Genomic DNA, 21,236 nt, shown 5'->3' with positions numbered 1-21,236 from the left:
AGACTCACTGCTTCTTTTCCATCTTTGGACAGCAACATACTGAATGTAGCCAAGGAGTGCCGGACTGCATCTAGATGACCTGAGTCACTATAACCAAACAAAGGGTTGACTAGCTTTAGCCAGGTTCATTCATTTACCTGGCAACACTACAATCACCCGTACCTAATCAGGAGACACTTGTTCTCTAACAAATAGATAAATAAATAAACTGGGGAGGGGGGGCGGGAGAGGAAGAAAAAGAGGAAAAAATTTTAAAAAAAAAAGGTTTGAAAGCTCTCTACCTTGCAGCTCTTTAACCCTTTGATCTGACAGTGTTGCGAGTGACCAGACAGAAGCTGTTGCATCGCCACTATGACTAGCTTTGCAGCATGCTTTCATGCAATAATTGGTTATATTTGAAAACCAAATGCAAGCTTTTACTTCTGAATTTATACTGATTCTGAGATAACCAGATAAAGGCTCTTTCCATATACTTCCAGGAGAGAAAGAGCACAAACTACAGACCAACTAGAACCAGAAGAAGCTATTTGATCTTAAGTATTTATGAAATTCCATCAGTAAGCATTACTGACAGTACAAACCTTCTCAGACATGACTTGAAATCTGATACAGCAATACTGCTAGGATTCAAGTATTTCCCCAGTTTACCATTGTGTAATTGTGGTCTTTGAAGTCTATTTCTCACAGAGAATAAATTTTCTGAATCTGGATTGGAATTTACTAATCTGCAGTTCCTAAAAGATCACCACCTCACCAGCATTCAACACAGCCCAGTGCAGAGGCTTGCAAAGACATCTGGGTAGTTTCCTCAATGTTACCCTCACAAAGCACAGTACTAACAGTACTGCTCCTATAGGCTTTGCTACTTTGTTCAGAACTAAATGGGCACCTCTGAATAGCATAGTCAACTTGTACGTCCTGATAATATGTTTATATGGAAGGTTTCATCCCTACTGTAAAACACTATTTTCTTTTTCCTGCCACCAGTCAGGAATGAAATACTCCGCTCATCTGAGCATTGCCTACCTATCACTTTGGAGAGTAATGTTAGACTGAAAAATGGCAACACAAAATTATAAGGAAAATAATTTCAATGTAGTAAGTAATAATTTCATTAATGTAAGTACTAAAAGAAAATCCTTCCTTTATGAAAAGTTTTATTAGAAGAAAGGATTCTTTGCTTTAGCTAACTGCTACATTGTGACTGCAAGATTGTAACACTCAAACTGGTAGGAAATGTTCTTGGAAACACCTTGGGGAGATTCAAGACTTCTAGCAGCATTGAATGCAGTAATTGGAGAAGATTTCCACACTTCTCTAGGGCCAGCATTGGTTAAATCATTGCCTTTGGTTTCACAGTATCTTCTACAGACTAAGGAGAACAGGAGTTGTTACTGAAATTTGTCCCAGGTTTGCAAATAATGGTTTTCAGTGTTTGCAAATAACTTCCTTCTTTTATGCACAATCTCTTCTGCTTTGTAAACCATGAACAACAGCTCATCTTTTATTTGTTTTCAGTTTCTCACAGAACCAGTTTGCTATGATTGCTCTCTCCTACACAAAAGCTGGTCAGGATTTCCAAATACTGCTTCTTTTTATTTATGGCAAGCTGCAGTAAAAACATTTGCTTACTCCAGTGCAAGAATTTGGTAAATATAAACACTAATTTAACACCTATTACACCCTAGTATATGAAAGAAAACTTACAGTCAACGTGTTTTTCTCTAGTCTGCATGTATGCATTACAGGGTAAAGCAACTGGTTGCTCTTTTTTTTTTTCAAGGGAAAATGGATACAAGCTCAGCAGCAATGGTGGCCTCTATGCTTCCTTCTTTTTCCTAACCTGGCTAAAGAGGGTATAGAGACTTCTGTGAGGTTGCTTTTCAATTTTTAGGAAGTTTTGGTGGTTTTCATTTCCCTTAAAGCTTTAAGAGGCATACTGGTGATTCAGTCCATAGTACACCTCCACAAACAGTGATGCCAGCAAAACACAAGACCAATAAACTGCAGCAGGACAGCAGAGTGATCATAAGTACCTCAAGCCAGTATTGCTGCAGGACATCTGTCCTGGGTTCAGCTATAGCAGTCATTTTTCTCCTTCTTTGTAGCTGGTGCTGTGTTTTTGACTTTAGCCTGAGAACAAAACTGAGTTACCAGCTGGGCTTAAACCACAACATCTTATATCAAACCATGACAGAAAGGCAAGGAGACTCATCCACAACTTGTTCTTCTCCACGTATCCAGACAGGCTGCATGAGGGAACATAAGTCCATTAGATTGAATGTTCTGATAAAGCCTATTTCTTCTGACAGTTTTCAAACATGTGCATCACACACATAAACAGATGGAAAACAATCTTAATCGAGAACAGCTACAGGGACTTCTTTTTCTTGTTCTAAATTTATAGCTCAAGATTTTCTTCAACATTTCCCCGACCTCCTTAGTCTGAGACACAACTTTTCCTTATCTGGAGAAAAGCCTCTGTTCAAGGAAAAATACCCAAAAAGAGGATCTTAAATTACTTTAATCTTTGATCTTTAATTAGGATCAGGAATTAAATTAGAAAAGAAATAGCAAATGTTTAGACTTCTAAGGCTTTTTCAAGTCTATGTGAAAGAAACATTTCTGTTTGGAAACCTTGTCCTTTTCTCCTCCCTCCCACAGACTATATCAAGTGGCTTCGGAAAAAAACAAAACCCCACCACACACAAAAAAACAAGCAAACAACAAAAGGTCACCTTTCACCTCTCTCCTGTATTTAAATCTGTCCTATATTTAAATCACCATAGCTAAACCAACAGGGGTTTATCATCTCCTTTTAAATGTTCAGGGCTTCATCTGGTTTGCTATGAGCTCCTTGTTAATCACATTGTAATCTCTCTCACTACCTGGACCAAAGAATAAATCTCAAAAAATAAGTATGCAGCCTGTGCAAATTCAGTCCTTGTGTGTCCAGCAGCAACCTTCAAAATTCACAGCACACACACCAGTGACAGGACAAAAGGTAAACAGTGCAATTCACTGAAGCAGTCTATGCCATTGAAGATGCTTTCACTCCCCTTCCCGAGTGTACAGGCAGTGATTGTGCTGCTATCATCCCATAGGCATTACAGTACAAACCCATACTGACATTCCACGACAGTGCCTACAACTAGCCAAAATGCAGGCAAGTGCTCTACTCTACCAGCCCTCTTACACAAGAGGAGGGAGGTGGAAAGCTGGAGGTATTTAGGTCTTAAACTGCCATAAACTACAAATGACAAGGCTCAGTTACTACAGCCTTAGTTCTCTTCACTTATTCAGCAACACCACTAAAGATCAATGCAAGTCCACAGTGAAGAGTAAAGACAGTAAATTCAAATGGCCTGTCTAGCAGTTTTCCTCCCTTTAAGGTAGTTTAGAGTTGCACTATGTCAGACTTGGAATCCTGTGGAAATGTGAAGAGCTGCAAGATGTATAAACTACATTGGTTTTAAACTCATCTTCAGTCTCTTCTGTCATTGCCTCTATACAAACACCCATAGTATGGGGAACAAACAAGAGGAATTAGAGATATGTACACATCTCTGGGGATACGATATAATAAGTATCACAGAAACATGGTGAGATGGCTCCTATGACTGGGGTGCTGGAATGGAAGGTTACAGGCTCTTAAGAAAAGACAGGCCCAGCAGACGGGGAGGAGGAGCTGCTATTTATGTTAGGGATAGGCTGGAGAGTATGGAACTCAGTCTGGGGACAGGTGAGGAGTCAACTGAGAGTTTGTGGGTCAGGGTTAAAGAGAGAACAGCTATGGGGGACATTACTGTGGGATCTGTTAAAGACCTGATCAAGAGGACTCTGTGGATGAAGCGCACTATAGACAGATAGGAACAGTCTCATGCTCACAGGCCCTCGTCCTCATGGGGGACTTCAACCACCCTGACATCTGTTGGAAGGACGGCATGGCCTGGCACAAGCAATCCAGGAGGTTCCCTGATTGTGTGGAAGACAACTTCCTTCTGCAAGTAACGGAGGAGCTGACAAGAAGTGGCATGCTTGACCTCGTGCTCACCAGCAGGGAAGGGCTCATTGGAAATGTGACTCTCCAGGGCAGCCTTGGTTGCAGCGATCATGAGAAGGTCAAGTTCAAGATCCTCAGGACAGTGAGAAGAGCGTGCAGCAAGCTCGCTACCCTGGACTTCACTGAGCAGACTTTGGCCTCTTCAGGAACCTGCTTAGTAAGGTTCCATGGGATATAGCCCTAGAGGGCAGGGGGGCCCAAGACTCTTGGCTGATATTCAAGGATCACCTGCTACAAGCTCAGGAGTGTTGCATCCAGACTAGAAGGAAGTGCAGCAGGAGGGCCAGGAGACCTCCTTGGATGCATGAGGAGCTGCTGAGGAAACTTCGAGGGAAAAAGGGGGCTTATAAAAGATGGAAGCAAGGACAGGCAGCCAGGGAATAATACAGGGATGTTGTCCAGGAAGCTAGGGACCAGGTTGGGAAAGCTAAGGCCCAGTCAGAATTAAACTTGGATAGGGATGTGAAGGATATCAGGAAGGGATTCTAAAGGTACCTTGCAAATAAAAGAAAGACGAGGGACAACGTGGGCCCCCTCCGGAAGCTATCGGGAGAACTGGCTACCCTGGATTTGGACAAGGCTGAGGTTCTCAATGACTTCTTTGCCTCAGTCTTCACTGGCAAATGCTCTGACCACATCACCCAAGTCTTGGAAGGCAGATGCAGGGACTGTGAGAATGAAGACCTTAGGCCCACTATAGGAGAGGATGCGGTTCGAGACCATCTTAAGAACCTGAATGTGCACAAGTCCATGGGTCCTGATGAGATCCATCCACGGGTCCTGAAGGAGCTGGCAAATGAAGCTGCTAAGCCATTGTCCATCATATTTAAAAAATCATGGCAGTCAGGTGACATTCCAGACGACTGGAAAAAGGGAAATATAACCCCCATTTTCAAGAAAGGGAAAATGGATGACCCAGGGAATTACAGACCAGCCAGTCTCACCTCCGTGCCTGGCAAAATCTTAAAGCAGTTTCTCCTAGAAGGCATGCTAAGGCACATGAAAAACAACAAGCTGCTTGGTGACAGCCAGCATGGCTTCATTAAAGGGAAATCCTGCCTGACCAATTGGGTGGCCTTCTATGATGGGGCTACAGAACTGATGGACAGGGGTAGAGCAGCTAATGTCATCTACCTGGACTTGTGCAAAGCATTCAACACTGTCCCACACAACATTCTAAATTGGAGAGACATCAATTTGATAGATGGACCACTCGGTGGATAAAGAACTGGCTGGATGGCCACACACAAAGAGTTGTGGTCAATGGCTCAATGTCCAGCTGGAGACCAGTAACGAGTGGTGTCCCTCAGGGATCAGTGTTGGGACCGGCCTTGTTCAACATCTTCGTCACTGACATGGACAGTGGGATTGAGTGCACCCTCAGCAAGTTTGCCAATGACACCAAGCTGTGTGGTTCAGTTGATACACTGGAGGGAAGGAATGCCATTCAGAGGGACCTTGACACGCTTGTGAGGTGGGCTGATGCCAACCTCATGAAGTTTAACCATGCCAAATGCAAGGTCCTACACCTGGGTCAGAGCAATCCCAGGCACACCTACAGACTGGGCAGAGAAGAGATTCAGAGCAGCCCTGCAGAGAAGGACTTGGGGGTGTTGGTCGAGGAGAAAATGAACATGAGCTGGCTTCAGTGTGCGCTTGCAGCCCAGAGGGCCAACCGTATCCTGGGCTGCATCAAAAGGAGGGTCACCAGCAGGTCGAAGGAGGTGATCCTGCCCCTCTACTCTGCTCTCATGAGACCTCACCTGGAGTATTGTGTGCAGTTCTGGTGTCCTCAACATAAAAAGGACATGGAATTGTTGGAACAAGTCCAGAGGAGGGCCACGAGGATGATCAGGGGACTGGAGCACCTCCCATATGAAGACAGGCTGAGAAAGTTGGGGCTGTTCAGCCTGGAGAAGAGAAGGCTGCATGGAAACCTCATTGCAGCCTTCCAGTATCTGAAGGGGGCCTATAAGGATGCTGGGGAGGGACTCTTCATTAGGGATGTAGTGATAGGACAAGGGATAACAGGTTCAAACTTAAACAGGCGATGTTCAGATGGGATATAAGGAGGAAGTTCTTTACTGTAAGGGTGGTGAGGCACCGGAATGGGTTGCCCAGGGAATCTGTGAATGCTCCATCCCTGGCGGTGTTCAAGGCCAGGTTGGACAGAGCCTTGGTTGGCATAGTTTAGTGTGATGTCCCTGCCCCATGGCAGGGGGGTTGGAAGTAGATGATCTTAAGGTCTTTTCCAACCCGAACTATTCTATGATTCATATCCGAAGATCTAAAGCATGGAATCTGACTCCATAAAGCATCTAACACAATGTACCTGATTATAAAGTCTTAAAGAAACTAAACAATCCTAATAAAATAAGTAAAAAATTACATGCTTCAAACTAAGTATATACTTGAGGGTCCAGTCACATTGGTACAAGAGAACTCCAGGTATTAGGCAGCCAGCCCTGGCTACAGAAACATTGTGGAATTTGACTTGCTCCCTGTAAAGCTGAATTTCTACATTTGTAGGAATTCACCTCCATTCACAGTTATCCTGCCTAAGTAATCAAGGAAAGCACATCCACTCCTCTGACATTTTAGCAACTTCTATGGTTTCGCATTTCTGTAATTCTCTTTGGAGTACGGAGCACATATATGAAAAGTAAATGCACATATTTTCATAGCTGTACCACATCATTGAATTTCCTATGCACTTTTCCAATGAGCAAATAATAGCAGTAGCATTTGTATGCAAAAGTCACCACAGACCACAAGAAATGCAGAGTGTATTTTAATGTAACCTCACTGAGGATGAGAAGCCCAGCACAGTAGGGGTATGGCAGAGCCTCCAGTCCTGATGCATTAAGACCCTGACAGAAAGGACCCTTTCTATTCCATTCCTGCTTGTTTGCCCCAGTTTTCTACTGGAGGGGGGAGAGGGGGGCAAGAGGGACGGGAAAAGAGTTCATCTAAGGAATATACCAAACCCACAGAACAGGTACTGTTATCCCTACTAAGGAAGTTCCACACTTCAGCCTTTAGCTCTTAAGATCTCTGTTATGAGGTAAAACTGGGGAGCAGTTTCCTGAAGTCAAAGTCCCATCTCTGCTCTGAAAACATCACCTCAGTTATCTTTCTGTTTGTTTGTTTGCTTGTTTTTCTTGTTTTATGCAACTAAAAGGTCAGTGACTGAAAGGGAGCTTTCAAAACTAAGTATGATATGAGAAAAAAAAAAAATCCTTAAAGGGAGAACCTTTTGATGGTCTATTATTTAGAAACATCACTTTTTCCTGATCTAATATAGATTTAAAAAATATTCAAAGCTACTCTCTTTGCATAAATGTAGCTGTTGGAAAAAATGTTAATACTAACTTTCAAGAATTTAAAAAACAAACCAGCAAAGTACACATTCCATGTATCCTGATGACATTTCCTCAACCACAGTTTTTTATCTGTTCTGTCGTGATAAACCAGGTACAATCCCAGTGTAGCTTACGAAGGGCAGGAGCCCTTTTACTTTACTTAACCTGATGTGAATCCTGATGGAAAATGTTTCAGACATAACAAGGCCATAAGCTTGCTCATGTCCACTTCAAAATTTGTTACTAATTTAAGCAATGTGTTTATAGTTAACCAACCATTTCTTTAAGAGAAAGAAACCAAACCAGACAGAAATCAAGTCATATCAACACAGCAGAATTGGACCTCAGTCACTCTTAGATATGATAACTTTAAAACAAAAGCCCCTCCCGTTACCTGAACTAGTGATGCTGAAAATTTTTTCAAGCATACTCTTCTGAAGAGTAGAATGAAAGGCTATTTTGGAGGTTCAAGAGGTTAGAAAAATTGAAGCTGTTAAAGTTTAGACTACTGGATGAAAAAATACACATACATATTTTGAAGATAAATCCTAAGTAATCACAGCATTCAGAAAAACACAACAGTAAATTAGGCTGCAACATCACATCTTCTATACTGTCAAAATCCACAACTATACATATCATTCCTGTCAGGAAAAATAAAGACAGACGGCTGCAGAAAAAGACACCCTTCAAAACAACCACAACCTATAAGTACTGATGAATCAAAATATTTACAATATTTCTCTCCCTATAAGGCTCATTCTCTACAATTAAAGCTCTTCTAAATTGCTGCAGCATATTGCTATAGAAATTTTGGCAGAACACATTCTCAATTTACATAATTGTTCAGTGAAATCACCTAACATAAGAGAAAAATCATATTTTCTCAAGTATTATTTTCTGAAGCCTCCAACTTGAGTCAGAACTGTTTACGTATTTTGTTGCTTTCTTATCACAGAGAAATCCTCAACTGCTGACATCCAAGCCAATATCTTCAAATTGGCACAAGTGTGAATGGAATTTGCATGGCATTCATTACTGGAATGTAATTTTTTGAAATGACACCTTTTATTTGTCAAGCCAACAGAGAGACATATTTTGAAGAGTTAGCAATGTACAAAGACCCATCAGTAGTGCACCAGTTCTCACAGGGCACTGCCCTTTGAGTGACTTAGCTGTCCACTGATATCACAGAGCACAAAAAAATATTCTAATTCAGTTACATTGTGAGTGCAAAATTTCTTAGCAAGAAAGAACCATTGCTGTCCACAGAAAGTCTGGTAAGGGACTTCAGTGTCAAATCTTAACTATGTCCAGCCTTTTCCACTCTTGGCTAGATTGTTCAGCAGTCAATAGCACCAAGTTCCTCCACGCATGCTGGAAATCGCAAAGACACAGACTCCCTGGGACACAGACTTGCACCTGCCCAGAACATGCTGCAGCTCCTTCCTGGCCTACATTAGGTATTTCCCTTTCTATAAAGGTCAGGGAGATTCATATTCAGGGTGGTTGATCCACATGGGAACACCCAGAAACAGAAACTTCAAAGCTCTCCTGGTTTCCTAGTTTAAACTACCAACTCCAACAGCATTGCTCATTTTCTTCTCTTGAAACTACCCCCTGGAGGTGCTTCTGGCCCATGGAATTTCTTCAAAGATTTAGCAAGAATGTCCCTCAAATTCTCTCCTAAGCACATTTATTCTCAAATTGAAGGTTCTAACCATTCACCCAAAATTCAGTCAAAGGCAGATCTGACTCATGAGCCCACATTTAAACAAAATTAAGAAACTGTTTAAAAAACACTGTGAAAATTATCTGCTCCTTACTGATTTTCAGTAATCTAAATTTGACAGGAAAATTTTAAAAATCCCTTTGAAAACAAGTTAGTAAAAGCCTGTAAAATTAAAGCATCCCATCTACAAGCATATACTCTTGCAAATGGGTAAGCATATAGAACATCAGAAGCAACACCAGACTTCATTTTATCTCATAAGTGGTCAAAAGGCCACAAAAGCCAGAACACAAAGTGAAGATACAGAAATTGCCATGTCAAGGATCCTATGTCTTTCACTAAGTATAATTGTCAGATAATTCAAGAAATTAAGGGGTTATGCCATCTCAAGAATATAAAAATTAAAATAATGTTTCTAAAAATCGAATTATTTGTTAGGGAAACCTCTAATTTCTAGTCTTCTGGCACTGTTTCTCTAACCATTTCCAAAGAAGTGAGATACTAAAATTTGAACATGAGATTCCCCTCCCTGTCCCCACAATCAGTTCCGGAGTAATTGAAGTCCTCAGAGCACAGAACACACTGGCAAGTGCCATATAAAAGCCCTAGATGTGTGAGAAATCTGAAAGATAATTTCTTTACACTAAAAAGAATTAAAATGAGACAACTATGTGGTTACTGTAGGTGAGCATAATTGCAGTGGATGATATTTATGGCTAGTTTCCCCTGATAACACTGTCAACTGCTCTCACCCAACTGCTTAAATTAATTTCATTTGTCACTTAATCCAATTCCCATTTCTAGTCTAATTTATAATCATCACTTCTCCAGCCTAGCATGGCATTAAATTACTGTCATTCTTGGCCATTAAGTCAATCATATTCTAGTCAGCAGAGTCAATCAAAATCACCACAGCAGTGCCATCAATTTCATATTGAAAACATTCCTTTTTTGCTTAGTTGTAAAAGCTGATCATCAGTGCCAGAAGCTACATTATATCAATTTCTGATTTTTCAGGCAGAAGCAAGTCATTCCAAAACAAAAATGGAGATAACAAAAAACATCATTTGATTTAATGAATGCTGCATTTTCTCTGGTCAAATCCTTCTCACTTTACTTTGCAAGTAAAGGCCCACGCAAGCCTAAATTCCATCTGCTACCAATGTTTCAACAATACTTCTTACTGTAACTGCAGATTTATTGTGCCCCTTAACACAAAGGGAATGATCAGGGAGGAAAAGAACTAAACCGAAACCACCTTCCCCGATGTTACTCAAATTTCTTTGTGTGCTCAAATTCAAATCCCAAGCCAAGTTAACTTACACATTTAGCAATGCACAGACTTTGTAACAGGAGCTGCCACCTCAAACACAGCTGTTCACATCCTTATTTTTAGAATACCATGTTTTTCTAACAGTAAAGACAATGCTTAATCATATCTGTGTTCATATAGCATGCTGATCTATAAACAATATCCCAACTTCTGTATTAAAATTCTCATCTTTTAATGTGTTTGCTCTCAGAACTAAATGCAAGATATATCTGCAAATTTAACTGGATTGTTTTTAAAGAAACCCTGAGGCAGCTTCTTCTCCCTTTTAATATTAGTCCTGTTTTCCCCACATCTGTCAACTCAATAGCTGCCCAAATGCACATTTTCTCCATGCATGCTTATACAGAAAGTAACAGGGACTTTTGTTTCTCATATGCACAATAAAACAAAATATTTTTTGAACACTGTAAGCATCTAAAGAACTCTTATACTTAAGAGGCACCCATTAAATGGTATGATTGTATTATTCTAGTGTCCTACTAAAGGAAGGGCTTATTATTACCTAGCAGTTTCTCAGAGTAGCCATACCTAGCTTTACATTTCATACATAGTAACTGCAAAGTGCTTTACAAATATCATCAAATTATTCACAGTCTGAAAAGGAGACAAAAGATGAAAGGGCTTTTTTTTCCAGAATACTTTCAAAGTTAAGTAAAATATTCTTTCTAATAATTTGTAAACTTAAGCAAAACAAAAGAGATCTGACTAAGCACATATACTGCTAGATTTTAAAGCATCTGTGGTAATTACATTACTCATTTGGCATATTGCTGGATGTCTGTAGGATCTACTTAAATAGTAAACTTGGTTTTTGGATAATAACTCTAAACAATTGTTGAAGACCCCCCAGAGGCCTTGCCCCTGCTAACCGTTTCATGCAGGCAGATCACAGAATGGATCCTTGGAACTGGTAAGGCTACAGTAACTCTACCTTAAGCGCTACACGTAACAGGATTGTGGCCTCTAGGTCTACAACTGATCTTTGCATGACTGAAGAAATGCTCTCATTCAGATTTACACAAATAAAACACCTTGCTTCTGATACATTTGTAAGATATCCTCCTACCTCCTACAAAGCCAGACAAATTTATAATAAGCTTAAATATACATATATTCATACTATTTGCTAAAATCAACATCTGCAGTTTAACTTACTGTGCTAAGTTTTAAACTGTAGCCCACATTTTACTGTGGTGTACGGTGCCAAGTATACTGCTTCCCAGTGTTTGTGTAATGGTTATGTATATCAACTGTCAGTCGGACTCTGCCAGAGACCGTACAGACAAGCCGGATTTGCTCTGCAGGCTGAATTCACCCTCCACCCATGCCCAGGGAGTCTGGCAGCAACGAGTCCACTGCAACACGCAGCACCGCAGCAACCTGTGGTTTACTTTTTGTAAAACAGCTCCAGATCGACCAAAGAGGAGATTTAGAGCCCAGAACCAAATCTTTCCCCAGCCTGAGCTAGGCACTCAACCACCTAAGCAGTACCTTTTAAATTCCCAGTGCTGCAGATTTAATCTTCCAGCAATCAAGGTGCCTAGCTCTTTCCCAACTGGGAATTCTCCCATATTTAAACATCAAAAGGAGCAAAAGCTTATTTCTGTCCCCCAAACGAGTACCTTCAAGTCTGGATACAAAAAGAGAATAGCTCGCATTAAGTAAGGAGCTGCACTTCATCTCCCGCTTCGAGGCAGCAGAGCCATGTTTTAGGAAACAGCCACAAACCGAGCACCTGGAGCACGTCCCCACACAACCCCGGAGGGAGCGGGACTCACCGCGCCGCGAAGCCTCCCCCTCCGGCTCCGGTTCGTCCTCCCCACCGCCACCGAAGTTACACTGAGCCCAGGTCCGGCGGCACCGCTGAGGCGAGCATCCGCCGTTACCCCGGGACGTCACAACGGCCGGAGCTGCCGTTTGAACTGTCTCCCTGGCAACCAGGATACTCACCCCACCGCAACGTCCCCTCAGGCAGCGGTGCTGAGAGGCCGGAGCCGCAGCCCCTCAGCCTCCCCCCGCCACCCCAGTTAGGTAACTGCGGCAGCGAAGCACCGCCTCAGACCCGGCCGCTCGCTCACCTCGCGACAGGTGCCGGGCCCGCGCTCAGCGGTGGCGCCGCCTGTTCCGCCCCACTCCGACGGCAGCGGGAACAGAAGCTCCCCCTCCGCAGAGCCGCCGTCCCGGCTGTGCAGTTCTGGTGCCTGAACAGGAGGAGCTTCCCCGCCCCGCTCCGCCCAGTGCGCAGGGGCGGCCCGGCGCGGCAGGGCCGCACCTGCCGGAGGGGCCGGGCCTGGGCCACGGGTCTGTGTCGGCGGTTCTTGGTCGCTCCCGAGAAGCTGCAAGGCCATCGGCGCTTCAGAGCGCCAGCAACACCACGGGCTTCTCGCCCGCCCGGGCCGCGGCCCTTTGGGAGGAGTGGAGGGAGAAGGTCCGGTCAAGCCCCTGGAAGTAGCAGTAAGTTTGTAGGCAGAGCACCTGAAAGGCGAGATCACTACAGGGACAGCGGGCTGTCAGCCGCGGGGAGCTGCGAAGGAGGATTTTAGGACAAGAAATAGGACTGGAAAGGAAGAGGTCTCCAGAAGGGCAGGCCCGCTGCAGGGTCAGGGCCTGAGCGCTACATCCCAGCTTATTAAAGCATCTGTGCTTTATTATCCTATTAAGGATTTTGATGCAGCTTTTTAAAAACCTTATTGCCAGAGTGACAAAGGACATCTCTCTGAGATAAACCTGCTGCACGCAGGCATGCTGCAGTAGTGTATTTTTGCAGATGTTCTCTTTGCAGGGACATGATACCCAGTTCTGCAATGAGGCTCAGTAACTGCTTTCCTTTCAACCTCACCTCATGAAACTGTGAGGCAGTGGGAGCTTTTCTTCCCCTGCCCTCTAACTCGTCCTCTAAGATGATTGTGGAGAATATTCAGGAGAACTCAAATCTAATGATTAGTGAGATACTCATATAATTAAGAAAGACTGGGCAGTGCATTAATATATAGCAGAACATACTATTTTGAGAATTGCATGGAGAAGCTCTGGTTTTGAGCAGAGTCTGCATCTTGCTACTGGATATTCTTGGGAGTCAGTTCTGGTTCTGTACAGTTAGTACAAAACCAGTAGATCATCAAAACCTCTGTCACCATCTCCAATATACTTCCATATTAAAATTTAAATACATGTCACATCAGAACAGTTCAAGATCTTTTCAGATGACAATTCCCTAAAATGTTTCTCCGAGTGTGGGCCTTTAGTTAAACCTACTGACAGATGAGTTGTTCTGCTGTAATTTGTCCACAAAAGCTATTAGAAATACTATGATTCCTCATCTGCAGAGCAGACAGTAAAAACTGGAAAGTCAGTTCGGAGAGTTCACAGCACTGAATGCTCTATGTGATGCCTTTTGTGTAGTAATGCAAAGCTTTTCCAGGTCAAGCCTAAAGGAGGTCGGTGCTGATGCAGTGCAATACTAGGCAGAGGCTGGTTTCTATTTCAAAATAGAAATATAAACACAGCAGCACCACTTCCTATCAGGGCCAGTTAACTCGTGTCTGCACTGGATGAGTCACAGACAACTGATATGTGCAGGAGTGTTGTCACATTTTGGATGAATTTATTATAAGTACAACACTCATCATTTATGGCCAAACTGGTATTGGAAAGACCTGCACAGTTTAAGGGGAGCCTCAGTGAAGAACATGCTTGGGAAGAGGATTTGCTACCAGGTACAATACATTGTACTGAATATTAGAAAAACTTTCAGAAATTAATACTGATTTTCTTAATTCACTCTTACGGAAATCTATATTGAAGAGCTTTTTCAATCTTCAAAATCCTATTCCCAGTGCTGGAGAAGGAATGCAGATGTTTGATGATCCCATAAACAAGTCAGGTGTAAATGTGAAAGGCTTGGAAGAAATACACATCAAAAATGAAGCCTACCAAATCTTGAAAACAGGTGCAGCAAAAAGAACTACTGTAGCTGCTAACATGAATGCATGTTCCAGTTGATCCTACTCTGTGTTTTCAGTTACTATCCATGTGAAAGAAGCCACAGCAGATGGACAAGAGCTTTCTAGAACTGAGAAGATAAACTTGGATGATCCTGCAGGAGGTGAATACACTTCAGTTTTGGGTGGTTGATAAAAGAGCTTGGGAAAGTGGAAATACCAAGTAGTCTGTTCTGACTGGTGAAAGAGTTATTACTGCTCTTGTGGAAGGAGACACAGAGACTTAACAGAATCCTTCAAGACTGTCTTGGAGAACAACAAAGAACATCAATAATTGCCACAGTTTCTCACACATCTATAAATCCTGAGGAAACATTGAGTACACTGGCATATGCTCACATAGCAAAGAACATAATGAAGCCTGAAGTTAACCAGCAGCTGCCAAAAGGAGCTATTATTTATGAAGATAACTGAAGAGTCTCAGCATCTAAAAGGAGACCTCGCTGCTGCACAAGAGTAAAAGGGAATCTGTATTTTCATTGAAAAATCATGAAGCCCTTAAAGAAAAGCTGACAGTTCAGAATATATTGACATAATCAGTGCCATGGAAGGAGTGAAAACAGTTACTAAACCATTCACAGTTAATAAAAACAAACCTTAACAATGCAAACAGGTCTGCAAGTCAAGGAGAAAGAACTGAAAGAAGCACAGATAAATCTGCAAGAAACCAAGGTTCTTCTAGCTAAGAAAGAATATGGGAATTCAGTTTTGGAAAACACCAAAGAAAAACTTCATGGCACAGCTAGCCATTTATTGTTATTACAAAAGATGTATCTATATAAAACTGGATCATAAGAAGGCAGTTGATCAACACAATGCTCTTGTGCAAATACATCTGCAGGAGAAGTGAAGGGTCTGTTCAAAAAAATACAAGTTTCAGGTAGAACAGGCTGAAGAAGCAGCTGGTGTTGACATCTTATGCATATTTTATAGGTGGTCTCTTATCGCAGAATCACAGAATCCTAAGGGTTGGAAGGGACCTCAAAAGATCATCTAGTCCAACCGTCCTGCAAGAGCAGGGTAACCTAGAGTACATCACACAGGAACTTGTCCAGGCGGGCCTTGAATATCTCCAACGTAGGAGACTCCACAACCCCCCTGGGCAACCTGTTCCAGTGATCTGTCACTCTCACAGTAAAGAAATTTTTCCTGATGTTCACATGGAACCTCCTCTGCTCCAGTTTACACCCATTGCCCCTTGTCCTGTCACTGGACATCACTGAAAAAAACCTAGCTCCATCATCCTGACACTCACCCTTTACATATTTGTAAACATTGATGAGGTCACCCCTCAGTCTCCTCCAAGCTAAAGAGTCCCAGATCCCTCAGCCTCCCCTCATAAGGGAGATGTTCCATTCCCTTAATCATCTTTGTAGCTCTGCGCTGGACTCTTTTAAGCAATTCCCTGTCCTTCTTGAACTGTGGGGCCCAGAACTGGACACAATATTCCAGATGCGGCCTCACCAAGGCAGAGTAGAGGGGGAGGAGAACCTCTCTTGACCTACTAACCACACCCTTTCTAATGCACCCTAGGATGCCATTGGCCTTCTTGGCCACAAGGGCACATTGCTGGCTCATGGTCATCCTCCTATCCACCAGGACCCCCAGGTCCCTTTCCCCTTCACTACTGTCCAGCAGGTCAGCCCCCAACCTGTACTGGTACATGGGGTTGTTCTTCCCCAGATGCAAGACTCTACACTTGCCCTTGTTGAATTTCATCAAGTTCCTCTCCGCCCAACTCTCCAGCCTGTCCAGGTCTCGCTGAATGGCAACACAGCCCTCTGGTGTGTCAGCCACTCCTCCCAGTTTGTATCATCAGCAAACTTGCTGAGGGTACACTCAGTTCCCTCATCCAGGTCGTTGATGAAAATATTAAACAGCACTGGTCCCAGCACCAACCCCTGAGGGACTCCACTAGTCACAGACCTCCAGCTAGATTCTGCCCCATTGACAACAACTCTCTGCCTTCTTCCTTCCAACCAGTTCTTGATCCACCTCACTACCTGATCACCAAGCCCACACTTCCTTAGCTTATCTATGAGGATGCTGTGGGAGACAGTATCAAATGCCTTACTGAAATCAAGAAAAACCACATCTACCAGTTTTTCAGCAGCGAACTGTCGTGGTTTAAACTCAGTCAGGTAATTCGTTCGCTCACTTCCCCCCCTTTTCTTGCCCTCCCCCTGCTCTCGGAGGGACGGAGAGGAGAATCGAAAAGAATGCAACTCCCACAGGTTGAGATAAGAACAGTTTAGTAACTAAGGTATAACACAAATCACTACTGCTACCACCAATGATAATAATGATAAAGGAAATAAGAGAATACAACACCTCACCACCAGCCGACCGATAACTCGCCCCCCCCAGCCCGACCAAGCTCTGACCGATACCTCCTCCAACCCTGCTGTCTCCCAGCCCTTCCGGCTAACTCCCAGTTGCATCCTGGGCATGACGTGCTGTGGTATGGAATACTTCTTTGGTCAGTTTGGGTCAGGTGTCCTGTCTCTGCTTCCTCCCGGCTTCCCCTCCTCCCTGGCAGAGCATGAGGCTCACAAAGTCCTTGGCCAAACCTAAACATCACTATCAGCTCTGTTCCCAAGCTGAAAGTCAAAACACTGCACTGCACCAGCTACCAAGGAGGAGAAAAATGACTGCTACTGCTGAACCCAGGACATTATCCACCCCTTATTCCATACCATTCACGTCATGCTCAGATCCCACATTTTCAATACACCATCACTTATCTTAGTGCATGGACCAGTCCCTATAAAGCTGCTGAGTCCATCTGGTCCATGATGTCAGGCTCCATCTCTTGTAACAGTCTTCCAGAGCAGGAGAGACTGTGTGCAGTGTTCACACTCGTGAATAACCTGGGCAATAGTGTCCATTGCTAAGTCCACCCCTCGATCATGAGTCCATCTCTATGTTGCATCTCTGCTCTGATGGCCTGAAGTGCCATGGGCCCACCAGGCTCAAAATAATTCACTGTCCCCTTCAGCAGTTTCTGCAGCTTGTTGCTGGGGGCTCCACACAGCTGCCTTCCATCTCCGACGCTTCCAAAGCACTGGAGGGGCCCAGTGGACTAGATACTTGCCCATACTGTCACACACACCCTGCCACTCCTGGCTGTCCAGCCTTGGGGAAAATCTCTTGGTCCCCCCATATCGTCGTCTAACCCCAGACAAGACCCAAACCTGACTCTGCTTAACTTTTGAGATCAGACAAAATGGTTGTGGGTAGCACACAGTCTGTGTGTGTGCCAACATGCTGATCCCCATCACAATCAGCAGGCAGGTCCCAAGGATACCCAAAGGCCATTCAAAACCTTCAGAACTCTCAGTTGATGCTGCTGTGCTTGTCACTGGGGCTGGTGTAGCTGCTGTGCTTGCCGGCTCTCCCACCGCCAGCTTCTCTTTTCCTGAGTCCAGCTCTTCCCCCTCTGCCTTGCTGGGAAATGCTGCGTGGTCTCCTGCATCCTCCTGGGGCTCGGCGGGCTGCTTCCGGGAAATGCTCTCGGCCGTCGCAGGGCTGGGCTCCTCCGCGGGGCTCGGCTCCTCCGCGGGGCTGGGCTCGGCCGCGGGGCTCGGCTCTTCCGCGGGGCTCGGCTCCTCCGCCGCCTTCTCCCGCTGCTCGGCAGCCGCTTCCTTCTGCTCCTCGACCGCCCCGACCTCCTCCACCGGCAGCCGTCCCCTCGCGGCCTCCGGCCCCGCTCCCGCCGCCGCTTGGTCCCCGGGGCCGCTCCCCCTCGGCTCCCCGCAGCCTCACGAAGATGGAGAGTAGGGCGAGGGCCAGGAGGGTGAAAAGCAGCCGGACGGCCAGGTACAAGTCCACGGCCACGTCCGTCCCGCCCTGCTGCTGGAGCCCGCCCGTATTACAAGCCATTGCCATAAAGCACAGTGAGACAAGAACCTTAGCCCAGGCCCCATACTTGATAAACACTAACACAGCAAATACCGGCTCTACTAAGTTACAACATTCTGAAGCTGTGAGATCAAGCAAAACAACTCTGAGAGCCAATAAATCAGCATTGTGACGAGTGACTATTAATCCGGTCAGATCTGTCGTTATCTCAACCCTTCGTGCCCCACGTTGGGCGCCAAAAAAGAACTGTCGTGGTTTAAACTCAGTCAGGTAATTCGCTGTCCCCCTGCTCTCGGAGGGACGGAGAGGAGAATCGAAAAGAATGCAACTCACAAAGAACAGTTTAGTAACTAAGGTATAACACAAATCACTACTGCTACCACCAATGATAATAATGATAAAGGAAATAACAAGGGAAGAGAATATCTGACCGATACCTCCTCCAACCCTGCAGTCTCCCAGCCCTTCCGGCTAACTCCCAGTTGCATCCTGGGCATGACGTGCTGTGGTATGGAATACTTCTTTGGTCAGTTTGGGTCAGATGTCCTGTCTCTGCTTCCTCCCGGCTTCCCCTCCTCCCTGGCAGAGCATGAGGCTCACAAAGTCCTTGGCCAAACCTAAACATCACTATCAGCTCTGTTCCCAAGCTGAAAGTCAAAACACTGCACTGCACCAGCTTTCACCTCTGATAAAAAAATGTTGACCACTGCTTTCTTATATGTCTGAAAAAAACATGACTCTGCCATTTGCTAGTAAAGCTGTTGAGGTTGACTGAGGAGCATATATGTGGATTAGGAAGAGCATTAAATATATATTAGCTATATGGTGGAAATTGTCCTGGAACTGAATTGTCAGTTTCAGAATAACACAAAGAAATTTTCTGCTGTGGCTGATGAGATGGAGGGTCATAAAAAGAAATTAATGTCTTCTTAGGAGATCCATGTCTCACACTGAAAAAATACAGGAAGAGACAACCAGTGGTTTTTAGTCAGCTGAAAAATATGGGAGAATTTAAGAGAAGTGGAAATGACAAAGTTTGTAATACAAAGAACACAAATGTATTAGTGTCCTTGCTGTGAAGCCAGCTGGATCTGTCAGCACAGAAGGTACAGAAGAAATTAGCTGGTGTACTGTCAAAAACTAGAAGTTTGAAGACCACCATCACTGCTGGGCAAGAAAATGTTTACCTGGAAACCATGGACCTAGTCAGCAGTAAAACTTCTGCTTCAAAACAAGTTTATTGCATCTCTGGATAATTTATTTCAAGAGCTCAAGGACATAAATAGTGAAAACAAAAAAGGTGCTGGTGGAATCCATTGTCTGTTCTCAGCAACTTCTTAGCAATCTGACAAATGTGTCGCAGGATACTGGTAAAGGGAGAGAATCTGAAACTGCTCAGTCATTTTTATGGATCAGTAGCAGTTCTTCAGCAATGAGAAACAGCAGCTTCAGTGTTTACAATAGAAAACAGAAGGTTTACGATTGAGATCAGTACTTTGTACTGGATATTTTTTTCTGCATTAAGCCGCAGTAGATATGGTTTGGAACTACCACATTTTATTAATAGATCCTACAATAGATTTTGTTACATGCATATCAAGAATACAAACAGTCTCTTGTGTTCAAAGATCCCTGACATACTGCTGTCATTAAATCAAAGTAATTAATGATTTTAAAAGCACTAAAAGTCACTTATGAGATCTAAAAACTGATGGTCTATACTGACCTTAAAAAAAGAAAGAGCATGTCATGTTGCTGCCAGCCACAGTCAGGGTCTCCACATCTGTGCTCTCATTTAGAGACCTGAATGACTGCTAAAAAAAGGAATCTTCTTATCAATTTCCAGTATGTGCTCACTACCTAAAAGCCAGTCAGTAAGAACTTATTCAAGGAATGGAACTGTCCTATGGCTATTGGAGGCTGGGAGCTAGACAGCAAGCAATTCTCTGTAATGGGGAAATGCAATAGGTTTATGTATTGTATACAACCTCTCTCAAGAACAATAGTGAATTGTGGCTTGCAGCACTTACAAAGTGCGTGACATAAAAACTATCCTTAAATACAGACTTGTCAGACTCTTACATACATATATATATATATATATATATATAAAGCTTATGTTGCTACAAATATACTGCCTTAGATATTTTTTATAAGTCTGACTTCAGAGACTGGCATCAGTGTAATTTCTTTATCACAGCAACATATGGCAGTTTTCCCTGCTGCCAAAACATGGCCATGTTTCAGCCTCAGGGTACAGCTGGGCTGAACTTAAAACTGATACTGTTTTCAAACATACATAGAGAATTTTATGTTACTCCTTCTGACACCATAAAGGAAAAGTAAATTCAGAATTCCTGTCACCAGAACCAGTATGAACACTATACTGAATTGTGGTTCCAGCCACGCTAGGAAGTGGTTTTTCCTTCTAGTTTTTGGATAACATCTAAAATGATAACCGTCCTATATCAGGATCATGTATCACTCTCAGCTATGCACACTGAAAACTTCTTCAGTTTAGACCTCAGTATGGATTTGCAAGATTCTGAAACTTATGGTGACTTATGGTGAGTTCCCCACATAACCACAAGTTTTAGTGACTGTGTGCAATCAGTGATTCTGTAAACCTTCTGTTCTCAGAGACTCTTTACAACTCATCCGTACTTAATCCGTCATTTCCTCTTACAGTGCTTTCCCTGATTTGCAAAGCTGAATGTAAACCTGCCGTACTGATGCATGTTATCTCAATGTTCTGAAAATTAGCCAGATAAATGCAGCCAAATCCTAGTTACATTTGAAAATACACCAAGCAGCACTATTTTGATTAAAACCATAAAAATATCAAACACTAAGTTCTGAGCAGTTTGCTCAGCTGAGCATGTTC

General features: G+C 43.6%; 1 protein-coding gene and 1 pseudogene across 5 annotated transcripts in view; one reads left to right on the top strand and one right to left on the bottom strand.

Moving 5' to 3' along the window:
- Nucleotides 1-12,832, bottom strand: part of KLHL32 (kelch like family member 32) — a 122,497-nt gene extending 109,665 nt beyond the window's left edge. For 2 of the 5 annotated variants that reach the window (XM_062608431.1, XM_062608435.1), the window contains exon 1: nt 12,569-12,823. The gene's annotated coding sequence lies outside the window, so the exon portion shown is untranslated. Of the gene's footprint in view, nt 1-12,268; nt 12,448-12,568 lie in introns of those variants that run through there. The other 3 variants (XM_062608437.1, XM_062608436.1, XM_062608433.1) reach the window with 3 other exon arrangements.
- On the top strand, nt 11,366-20,437 carry LOC134158348 (kinesin-like protein KIF11; annotated as a pseudogene).
- Nucleotides 20,438-21,236: the final 799 nt, after the last annotated feature.

Source organism: Pezoporus occidentalis, unplaced genomic scaffold (assembly GCF_034315485.1).
Source record: "Pezoporus occidentalis ecotype Australia unplaced genomic scaffold, CSIRO_AGI_Poc_V1 ctg13, whole genome shotgun sequence".
Lineage (NCBI taxonomy): Eukaryota > Metazoa > Chordata > Aves > Psittaciformes > Psittacidae > Pezoporus > Pezoporus occidentalis.
This window is presented reverse-complemented; position numbering and strand designations above follow the sequence as displayed.